Source organism: Buteo buteo, unplaced genomic scaffold, assembly GCF_964188355.1.
Source record: "Buteo buteo unplaced genomic scaffold, bButBut1.hap1.1 HAP1_SCAFFOLD_323, whole genome shotgun sequence".
Classification (NCBI taxonomy): domain Eukaryota; kingdom Metazoa; phylum Chordata; class Aves; order Accipitriformes; family Accipitridae; genus Buteo; species Buteo buteo.
The window spans coordinates 47501-59054 of NW_027439487.1; positions in this window are offsets into that span (position 1 = coordinate 47501).

Below are 11554 nucleotides of genomic sequence, written 5' to 3' on the forward strand. Positions count from 1 at the left end.
CAAGGGGTAGACCTGGCCACCTTACCTGACCGTCCAGAGCAGTCCTGGCATCCCTACCTGATGCTCCAGACTTAGCTTGGCGTCCCATGCCGAAACTCCGGGGTAGTACCATTACCCCCACCCGGCAGCCAGGGGTAGTACCCGTAACCCCCACCTGTACTCTTTGGTAGTACCCGTATACCCCCGCCCGGTACTCCGGGGCAGTACCCGCATACCCCCGCCCGGTACTCCAGGGAAGTACCCATATACCTCCACCCGGTACTCCGGGGCAGTACCCGCATACCCCCGCCCGGTACTCCGGGGCAGTACCAGTACCCCCGCCCGGTACTCCGGGGTACTACCCGTAACCCCCACCTGTACTCCTTGGTAGTACCCGTATACCCCCGCCCGGTACTCCGGGGCAGTACCCGTATGCCCCCCGCCCGGTACTCCGGGGCAGCACCCCTATGCCCCCGCCCGGTACTCCGGGGCAGTACCGGTACCCCCGCCCGGTACTCCGGGGCAGTACCCGTAACCCCCACCTGTACTCCTTGGTAGTACCCGTATACCCCCGCCCGGTACTCCGGGGCAGTACCCGCATACCCCCGCCCGGTACTCCGGGGCAGTACCCGCATACCCCCGCCCGGTACTCCGGGGAAGTACCCATATACCTCCAGCCGGTACTCCGGGGCAGTACCCGCATACCCCCGCCCGGTACTCCGGGGCAGTACCCATATGCCCCCGCCCGGTACTCCGGGGTACTACCCGTAACCCCCACCTGTGCTCCTCCGTAGTACCCGTATACCCCCGCCCGGTACTCCGGGGCAGTACCCGCATACCCCCGCCCGGTACTCCGGGGCAGTACCCGTATGCCCCCGCCCGGTACTCCGGGGTACTACCCGTAACCCCCACCTGTACTCCTTGGTAGTACCCGTATCCCCCCGCCCGGTACTCCGGGGCAGTACCCGTATGCCCCCCGCCCGGTACTCCGGGGCAGCACCCCTATGCCCCCGCCCGGTACTCCGGGGCAGTACCGGTACCCCCGCCCGGTACTCCGGGGTACTACCCGTAACCCCCACCTGTACTCCTTGGTAGTACCCGTAACCCCCGCCCGGTACTCCGGGGAAGTACCCATATATCTCCACCCGGTACTCCGGGGCAGTACCCGCATACCCCCCGCCCGGTACTCCGGGGCAGTACCGGTACCCCCGCCCGGTACTCCTTGGTAGTACCCGTAACCCCCGCCTGTACTCCTTGGTAGTACCCGTATACCCCCGCCCGGTACTCCGGGGCAGTACCCGTATGCCCCCGCCCGGTACTCCGGGGTACTACCCGTAACCCCCACCTGTACTCCTTCGTAGTACCCGCATACCCCCGCCCGGTACTCCGGGGCAGTCCCCGTATGCCCCCGCCCGGTACTCCGGGGTACTCCGGGGTACACCTGATGTCCCTACGGGCGCGCGGGTTTAGACCCACCCTTCCTACCCGACCGTCCTCCTTAGGCCCGGTCTCCCTAGGCGACGATCCGGGATAGAACCCGTTCCCCCACCAGTACTCTGGGCCCGTGGCGGAACCCTTTGTGACGCGCCAGTGTTCCGCCTGCTGTCCCTACGGGCGCGCGGTGTTAGATCCCGGCCCCCCATCCTGACCCTCCAGGGTAGGCCCGGTATCCCTACCTGATGCTCCGGGGTAGGCCTGGCGTTGCTTCCCAGCGCTCTGGTGTAGTACCGGTACCCCCGCCCGGTACTCCGGGGCAGTACCCCTGCCCCCGCCCGGTACTCCGGGGTAGTACCCGTATACCGCCGCCCGGTACTCCGGGGCAGTACCCGTGAGCCCGCCCGGTACTCCGGGGTAGTACCCGTATACCCCCGCACGGTACTCCGGGGCAGTACCCGTATACCCCCGCCCGGTACCCCGGGGTAGTACCCGTGTACCCCCGTCAGTACTCCGGGGCAGTACCGGTACCCCCGCCCGGTACTCCGGGGAAGTACCCATATACCTCCACCCGTTCCTCCGGGGCAGTACCCGCATACCCCCGCCCGGTACTCCGGGGTAGTACCCGTATACCCCCGCCCGGTACTCCGGGGCAGTACCCGTATACCCCCGCCCGGTACCCCGGGGTAGTACCCGTGTACCCCCGTCAGTACTCCGGGGCAGTACCGGTACCCCCACCCGGTACTCCGGGGTAGTACCGGTACCCCCGCCCGGTACGCCGGGGGAAAAACTGCTGTCCCTACGGGCGCGCGAGTTTAGACCCAGCCTTCCTACCCGACCCTCCGCCTTACGCCCGGTGTCCCCAGGCGACGTTCCGGGATAGAACCCGTTCCCCCACCAGTACTCTGGGCCCGTGGCGGAACCCTTTGTGATGCGCCGGAGTTCTACCTGCTGTCCCTACGGGCACGCGGCGATGGATCCCGGCCCCCCATCCTGACCCTCCAGGGTAGGCCCGGCCACCCTACCTGACCCTCTGGGGTCAGCCCGGTATCCCTACCCGACGCTCCGGGGTAGGCCTGACGCCCCTACCTCATCCTCCGGGGTAGTACCCGTACCCCTACCGGTGCTCCGGGATACACCTGCTGTCCCTACAGGCGCTCCGGGGTAGGCCCGGCCACCCTACCTGACCCTCTGGGGTCAGCCCGGTATCCCTACCCGACGCTCCGGGGTAGGCCTGGCGCCCCTACCTCATCCTCCGGGGTAGTACCCGTACCCCTACCGGTGCTCGGGGATACACCTGCTGTCCCTACAGGCGCTCCGGGGTAGGCCCGGCCACCCTACCTGACCCTCTGGGGTCAGCCCGGTGTCCCTACCCGACGCTCCAGGGTAGGCCTGGCGCCCCTACCTCATCCTCCGGGGTAGTACCCGTACCCCTGCCGGTGCTCCGGGGTACACCTGCTGTCCCTACAGGCGCTCCGGGGTAGGCCCGGCCACCCTACCTGACCCTCTGGGGTCAGCCCGGTGTCCCTACCCGACGCTCCGGGGTACGCCTGGCGCCCCTACCTCATGCTCCGGGGTAGTACCGGTACCCCTGCCGGTGCTCCGGGGTACACCTGCGGTCCCTACAGGCGCTCCGGGGTAGGCCCGGCCACCCTACCTGACCCTCTGGGGTCAGCCCGGTGTCCCTACCCGACGCTCCGGGGTAGGCCTGGCGCCCCTACCTCATCCTCCGGGGTAGTGCCGGTACCCCTGCCGGTGCTCCGGGGTACACCTGCGGTCCCTACAGGCGCTCCGGGGTAGGCCCGGCCACCCTACCTGCCCCTCCGGGGTCAGCCCGGTATCCCTACCCGACGCTCCGGGGTAGGCCTGGCGCCCCTACCTCATGCTCCGGGGTAGTGCCGGTACCCCTACCGGTGCTCCGGGGTACACCTGCGGTCCCTACAGGCGCTCCGGGGTAGGCCCGGCCACCCTACCTGACCCTCCGGGGTCAGCCCGGTATCCCTACCCGACGCTCCGGGGTAGGCCTGGCGCCCCTACCTCATCCTCCGGGGTAGTGCCGGTACCCCTGCCGGTGCTCCGGGGTACACCTGCGGTCCCTACAGGCGCTCCGGGGTAGGCCCGGCCACCCTACCTGACCCTCCGGGGTCAGCCCGGTGTCCCTACCCGACGCTCCGGGGTAGGCCTGGCGCCCCTACCTCATCCTCCGGGGTAGTGCCGGTACCCCTACCGGTGCTCCGGGGTACACCTGCGGTCCCTACAGGCGCTCCGGGGTAGGCCCGGCCACCCTACCTGACCCTCTGGGGTCAGCCCGGTATCCCTACCCGACGCTCCGGGGTAGGCCTGGCGCCCCTTCCTCATCCTCCGGGGTAGTGCCGGTACCCCTGCCGGTGCTCCGGGGTACACCTGCGGTCCCTACAGGCGCTCCGGGGTAGGCCCGGCCACCCTACCTGACCCTCCGGGGTCAGCCCGGTATCCCTACGCGACGCTCCGGGGTAGGCCTGGCGCCCCTTCCTCATCCTCCGGGGTAGTGCCGGTACCCCTGCGGTGCTCCGGGGTACACCTGCGGTCCCTACAGGCGCTCCGGGGTAGGCCCGGCCACCCTACCTGACCCTCCGGGGTCAGCCCGGTATCCCTACCCGACGCTCCGGGGTAGGCCTGGCGCCCCTACCTCATGCTCTGGGGTAGTACCGGTACCCCTGCCGGTGCTCCGGGGTACACCTGCGGTCCCTACAGGCGCTCCGGGGTAGGCCCGGCCACCCTACCTGACCCTCCGGGGTCAGCCCGGTATCCCTACCCGACGCTCCGGGGTAGGCCTGGCGCCCCTACCTCATCCTCCGGGGTAGTGCCGGTACCCCTGCCGGTGCTCCGGGGTACACCTGCGGTCCCTACAGGCGCTCCGGGGTAGGCCCGGCCACCCTACCTGACCCTCCGGGGTCAGCCCGGTGTCCCTACCCGACGCTCCGGGGTAGGCCTGGCGCCCCTACCTCATCCTCCGGGGTAGTGCCGGTACCCCTACCGGTGCTCCGGGGTACACCTGCGGTCCCTTCAGGCGCTCCGGGGTAGGCCCGGCCACCCTACCTGACCCTCTGGGGTCAGCCCGGTATCCCTACCCGACGCTCCGGGGTAGGCCTGGCGCCCCTTCCTCATCCTCCGGGGTAGTGCCGGTACCCCTGCCGGTGCTCCGGGGTACACCTGCGGTCCCTACAGGCGCTCCGGGGTAGGCCCGGCCACCCTACCTGACCCTCCGGGGTCAGCCCGGTATCCCTACCCGACACTCCGGGGTAGGCCTGGCGCCCCTACCTCATGCTCCGGGGTAGTACCGGTACCCCTGCCGGTGCTCCGGGGTACACCTGCGGTCCCTACAGGCGCTCCGGGGTAGGCCCGGCCACCCTACCTGACCCTCTGGGGTCAGCCCGGTATCCCTACCCGACGCTCCGGGGTAGGCCTGGTGCCCCTACCTCATCCTCCGGGGTAGTGCCGGTACCCCTGCCGGTGCTCCGGGGTACACCTGCGGTCCCTACAGGCGCTCCGGGGTAGGCCCGGCCACCCTACCTGACCCTCTGGGGTCAGCCCGGTATCCCTACCCGACGCTCCGGGGTAGGCCTGGCGCCCCTACCTCATGCTCCGGGGTAGTACCGGTACCCCTGCCGGTGCTCCGGGGTACACCTGCGGTCCCTACAGGCGCTCCGGGGTAGGCCCGGCCACCCTACCTGACCCTCTGGGGTCAGCCCGGTATCCCTACCCGACGCTCCGGGGTAGGCCTGGCGCCCCTACCTCATCCTCTGGGGTAGTGCCGGTACCCCTGCCGGTGCTCCGGGGTACACCTGCGGTCCCTACAGGCGCTCCGGGGTAGGCCCGGCCACCCTACCTGCCCCTCCGGGGTCAGCCCGGTGTCCCTACCCAGCGCTCCGGGGTAGGCCTGGCGCCCCTACCTCATCCTCCGGGGTAGTGCCGGTACCCCTACCGGTGCTCCGGGGTACACCTGCGGTCCCTACAGGCGCTCCGGGGTAGGCCCGGCCACCCTACCTGACCCTCTGGGGTCAGCCCGGTATCCCTACCCGACGCTCCGGGGTAGGCCTGGCGCCCCTACCTCATCCTCCGGGGTAGTGCCGGTACCCCTACCGGTGCTCCGGGGTACACCTGCGGTCCCTACAGGCGCTCCGGGGTAGGCCCGGCCACCCTACCTGACCCTCTGGGGGTCAGCCCGGTATCCCTACCTGATGCTCCGGGGTAGTCCTGGCCTCCTTACCTGTGTCTCCGGGTAAACCTGGCCACGCTGCAGGGTCGGACTGCACTCCCTGGCCGCGCTACGGGCCGGTCCTGGTTAGTGTATTAAGACCGCTCCGCGATTCCACTTTCTTAAAATTTATTGTGTCTGACAGCTTGTCTTTTACCGCGCACGCAGGCAGGCAGGCAGGCAGGCACGCGTCAAAAACGTGAGAGCAAAGCGTTACCCGCAGTCGGTGTACTTTATCGGTAACGACTTCTTCGGGAAGAGGCGCCGACGCTGCTCTCTCGTCTCTGTACGAGTCGGTGGCCGTCGGGGTACCGCGTGGCACCGTTGGCGTGGGATCCGCTCCTAAACGAATACAGAAGAATCGATACGCTATGAATCGTCATCGATTGAAGTTATTAACAGTTGACGAGCGATGCTGGATTGTATCGTTTATGGAGCGTCACCTACCGACTGATTTAGCGCTACGCGGTAATACGCTTTCTGGCAGTTCCTTAAATAACAAAACTCATTCGTTCACGCACGCTAGGTGTGCATCCCTTCGTTAATAGCCGGAGAAGGAATACGTACGTACGTACCTACCAGCGGATCGTCACGGATTGAATATGACTCGATTAGTAGTCACCAGTATTATAAATTACCGACTCCTAAAGTTTGATTGCGGCACTCCTTTAGGACCTTGCGACGCTCTTGGTTAACGTTAGCGTTCTCCGGCCCCTGCGTTATCGCGCATTAACTGTTCATTGGCCTCCGAGGGACGGCGGTCTCGCAGGCCTCTGAAGAAAGCCAGTCGGCTGCCTGACAAGCGGTCCCTGTGGCCGAGGCCGACTTAGCCGAGCATCCTCGGAGACGACGAGCTCGCGTGGCCGCCGTGCCGGCTGACCGGCCCGCCCCGGGGCCGTTTCCCCCCCGCTCCCCGTCGCCGAAGGAGCGCGCCCCCCGCCACCGCCTAAGGCCGCTGGGACCTTCCTCACCGCTCGAACGCATCCCGCCGGCGACGGAGCCGCTGATGCCCCTCTGTCGGAAGCGCGGCGCGCCTCTCCGGCAGCCCTGGCTGGGGCCCTGGAGCCCCAGGTCTCTGCCCAGGCCGAGGCACGCGGCTGCTGCTTTGCCAGGGACGGGTCCGACCGGGAGCCGAGCGCATCGCCCGTAGGCAGGCACGGGCGCAGGCCGGACGTCGAAGCGGCCGACCACCCGGGCTGTAACAGAGAAAGCGGCGTTAGCGACACCGTTACAAATCTTTCTCATTTCCACCTGCGTGCGCGCCCGCACCCCGCCAAAACAGGCCCCCGGCCCGAACGCCCACCGCCTGCTGCTGCAGCCGCTCACCCGCCCTTAGACACACGCACGCGCACGCACGCACTGCCCCCCCCCCATTCGAGTCCCCGCCCCAAACACCTCCCGCCCGCCACCGCACCCACTCGCACGGGGCTACACACGTGCGCACCCCCCCCCCCGCAACCGGCCCCCCCCAGCCCAAACCCTCCACCCGCTGCCCCGCTCACAGTCGTGCGCTCAAAACGCACACGCGCGCAGCCCCCCCCCCCCCCGCCCGAAACAGGGCCCCGGGCCGACACCCCCCACCCCCGTCACCCCGGGCCCGCCGCTGCACGCACACACACACCGCCCCCCCGCCCTCCCGCCACGCAGTTCGCGCCGAGCCTGGCTGCCCCTGCTCCCCCCTTCCGCCACCAGGCTTGCCGCCCCCGGTGGTGGAAGGCGGGAGACTTTAGGACCCTGCGGCGTCCCTGCCGGCTCCGTGCCCGGGCGGGAGAGGGGAGCCCCCCCCCGGTGCCCTACCGTCTCTAAACCCCAGCTGCCGAGTCCCTATCCTGCCGCACCCGTGGCCCCGCTCCCGCCTTTCTTTCTCAGCCAGCCACGCACTCGCCCTGCTCCACTCCCGCCCGCCGCCGCCGCGGGGGGAAAACTAAAGGACCGGGGGGGTGGGACGGGGACGGGGACGGGGACGGGGGAGAGAAGTAAAAAAAATAAAACTCCAACCGATCCAAACAGAAGCCTTCTCCGAAAAGACACACCGTCCCCCCTCGCCAGCCTGCCTCTGCGCCAGGCTCCCCGCCTGCTCGCCAGCCGCTCTCGCCCTGCTGCACTCCTGCCCGCCCCCGCCGCGGGGGGAAAACTAAACGACCGGGGGGGACGGGACGGGGACGGGGACGGGGACGGGGGAGAGAAGTAAAAAAAATAAAACTCCAACCGATCCAAACAGAAGCCTTCTCCGAAAAGACACACCGTCCCCCCTCGCCAGCCTGCCTCTGCGCCAGGCTCCCCGCCTGCTCGCCCTGCTCCACTCCTGCCCGCCCCCGCCGCGGGGGGAAAACTAAACGACCGGGGGGGGGGTGGACGGGGACGGGGACGGGGACGGGGGAGAGAAGTAAAAAAAATAAAACTCCAACCGATCCAAACAGAAGCCTTCTCCGAAAAGACACACCGTCCCCCCTCGCCAGCCTGCCTCTGCGCCAGGCTCCCCGCCTGCTCGCCAGCCGCTCTCGCCCTGCTCCATTCCTGCCCGCCCCCGCCGCGGGGGGAAAACTAAACGACCGGGGGGGGGGGGGACGGGGACGGGGACGGGGACGGGGGAGAGAAGTAAAAAAAATAAAACTCCAACCGATCCAAACAGAAGCCTTCTCCGAAAAGACACACCGTCCCCCCTCGCCAGCCTGCCTCTGCGCCAGGCTCCCCGCCTGCTCGCCAGCCGCTCTCGCCCTGCTCCACTCCTGCCCGCCCCCGCCGCGGGGGGAAAACTAAACGACCGGGGGGGGGGGGACGGGGACGGGGACGGGGACGGGGACGGGGACGGGGGAGAGAAGTAAAAAAAATAAAACTCCAACCGATCCAAACAGAAGCCTTCTCCGAAAAGACACACCGTCCCCCCTCGCCAGCCTACCTCTGCGCCAGGCTCCCCGCCTGCTCGCCAGCCGCTCTCGCCCCCCCTCTTTTCTAGCCTCCTTTCCCCGCCGCTGCTGCCGCCGCGACTGAGCAGCAGACCGTTGCCGTGGCGGGAAACACCACAGTTTCCGGGGGCCCCGTTGCCGGGCTGCAGACCACCCCACCCAGCCACCCGCCCCCCAACCCCCCGTCTCCAGGGCGCCGGAAAGTCTGTGATCGGGTGGGGCCGGGGGAGGGGGGGGGGGGGGCTGCACCTACTGGCCTGCAGGTCCGGGACTGCAGCGCGGGGAGGGAGGGGGAGCACACCGGTGCAGGGGTGCGTGTAGCTGTGTGTGCCTGCGTCGCGTTCTGTGTGTGTGTGTGTGTGTGTGCGCGCGCGCCTCTGAGCGCGCGTGTGTCACCGGGGGGGGGGGGGGGTGGCAGTGCCTGCAGGATCGCAGATATGTATTTTAAAGTATTTATTTTATTAAAAAAAGGAAAACGTCAAAAAAACACCAAAAAAAACCAGGCGGGGGGGGGGGGGAGAAAAATTAAAAACAACCCCCCAAAAAAAGCCCAAGACCGCAAAAACCAAAACCAAAAGTCGGCGAGCACCCAGCAGCGCCGGGACCCGAACCTGAACCTGGCAAGGGGCTACCAGTCCTGAAGGCACCCAGTGAACAGCGAACTCGCGCCGGGGAGCCGGGCAGTTTGTGCCGGGGGCTGCCACCTCTGCCCGGACCCCGCCGACAGAATATGGTTGGGGGGGGGGGGGGGCAGCAGCGGAGCAGAGGGGCTGGCTGGTGTGGTGAAGCTGGCAAGTGCCTGGCAGCCACCGGCTCGGAATAGGTGCGTGCACGTGCATGAGAACGACGAGGGTGGGGGGGGGGTGTGTGTGTGTCAGGAAACAAAAATTATTTTGAAAACTGGTTGTCGTTAATATTGTATTAATATTTCCCGCCGGAATCAATAAAGGTGAAATAACTCTTGCATCAGACAGTACGTTTAAACGTGCTCCCTTGGTGTAGAAGTGGTTCAAACTCGGGAAGGGGAGGGGGAAAGAAATGCCGTCCGGGAGAACCGGGAGAGGGTGGCCCTTTTAATCAGATTTGCTAAAATCTCAAAAGAAAGAAAAAAAAAAAAAAACCGAAAAAAACGAACCAAAAACAGGCGCACCTGCCCCCCCCGCCCCCCCCCGCCCAAGGGGCACCGAACGGCTGCCAGGTCTACCCGGCTCCGCGGGCGGCCGCCAGGTCTACCCGGCTCCGGAGGCCGGCGCGGCCGCCGGCGGCGCCCGGAGGACGCGGGGTGTCGCTGCCGCAGCGGCCGGTGAAAAGGGCCGCCAGGTCTACCCGGCTCCGCGGGCGGCCGCCAGGTCTACCCGGCTCCGGAGGCCGGCGCGGCCGCCGGCGGCGCCCGGAGGACGCGGGGTGTCGCTGCCGCAGCGGCCGGTGAAAAGGGCCGCCAGGTCTACCCGGCTCCGCGGGCGGCCGCCAGGTCTACCCGGCTCCGGAGGCCGGCGCGGCCGCCGGCGGCGCCCGGAGGACGCGGGGTGTCGCTGCCGCAGCGGCCGGTGAAAAGGGCCGCCAGGTCTACCCGGCTCCGCGGGCGGCCGCCAGGTCTACCCGGCTCCGGAGGCCGGCGCGGCCGCCGGCGGCGCCCGGAGGACGCGGGGTGTCGCTGCCGCAGCGGCCGGTGAAAAGAGCCGCCAGGTCTACCCGGCTCCGCGGGCGGCCGCCAGGTCTACCCGGCTCCGGAGGCCGGCGCGGCCGCCGGCGGCGCCCGGAGGACGCGGGGTGTCGCTGCCGCAGCGGCCGGTGAAAAGAGCCGCCAGGTCTACCCGGCTCCGCGGGCGGCCGCCAGGTCTACCCGGCTCCGGAGGCCGGCGCGGCCGCCGGCGGCGCCCGGAGGACGCGGGGTGTCGCTGCCGCAGCGGCCGGTGAAAAGAGCCGCCAGGTCTACCCGGCTCCGGCGGGACTTAGCCGCATTTCGGGGGCGGGGAGGTAGACCTGATAGCCCCGCCACTTTCTCGGAGCTGGCCAAGGGGTCGCTGTTTTTCGCTGCCTCCAGTTACGTCATCGTAAAAGTCGGTGTCATTGGCGGGTCTCCCCGGTGGGCAGGGACGGCACTCTTGGAGCCGGCCGGGGGCGGGGACGTGATCTCCCGTACTATAGGAGGTAGTGGTGACTCGTGCACGGAGCAGCGCTAGTGAGCGGCTGCAAGGCTTACGGCTCAGCCGGCGAAGTGGAGCGCTGGGCGGCCGTTGTGGTGGTGGTTTTGCCTGGTGGTTCGGCTCGTTTTCTGTCTGTTCGGCCAGTTGGTCTCTCCCGGTGTTTTCCAAGTAAGCCAGCCGGGCGCCTGCGAGGGTCTGGCAGGCTGGCGGTGGCTGTTGACCCGAGTGGTGCGAGAGGTGCAAAGGTGGATTCCGCAGGGCATAGCCCGGTGGCCGGCGGCGGCCACCGGCACTCGAACGCTGGAAGACCGGGTGGAGCCGAGCCTGCCTCGGCTTTCCCCCGGCCCCGGAGGGCCCGATGATGGCAAAGGTGGAGCGCTGGTATATGCGAGGGCAGCTGCCCGTGAGCATCCAGCCCGCCGCGGCTGCTGCCGCCTCCTGAGGGCCTGGTGATGGGCGGGCGAGGTGGCGGCACCTCGTCCTTTGACTCTGGCCTTAAGCTGGAGCGGGCAGAGCGGCAGCCGGTCCCGGTGGCTGGCAGCCGGATGCAGACGGCTGGGGGTTCTCGTGCGTGCCGCAGCTTCCCCCCAGCCCCCGAGGGCCCGATGATGGCACAGGTGAGAGGCCGCAGCGCCTCGTCCTGTTTTTGCCGGCATGAGCCACGCGTGGGCGGCCTGTGGTGTCCGGCCTGCCCCGGCTTGCCTGGTTGCAGGAGGGCTCGGTGGAAAGGTCTGCAGCGCTGTACCGGGTTTAGAGGTGGCGGCACCTCATCGCGTTTTCTCCGGCCTTAAGCTGGAGCCCATGCACGAATTGGGCAGAGTGCAAGCGGCAGCCGGTCCCGGTGGCTGGCA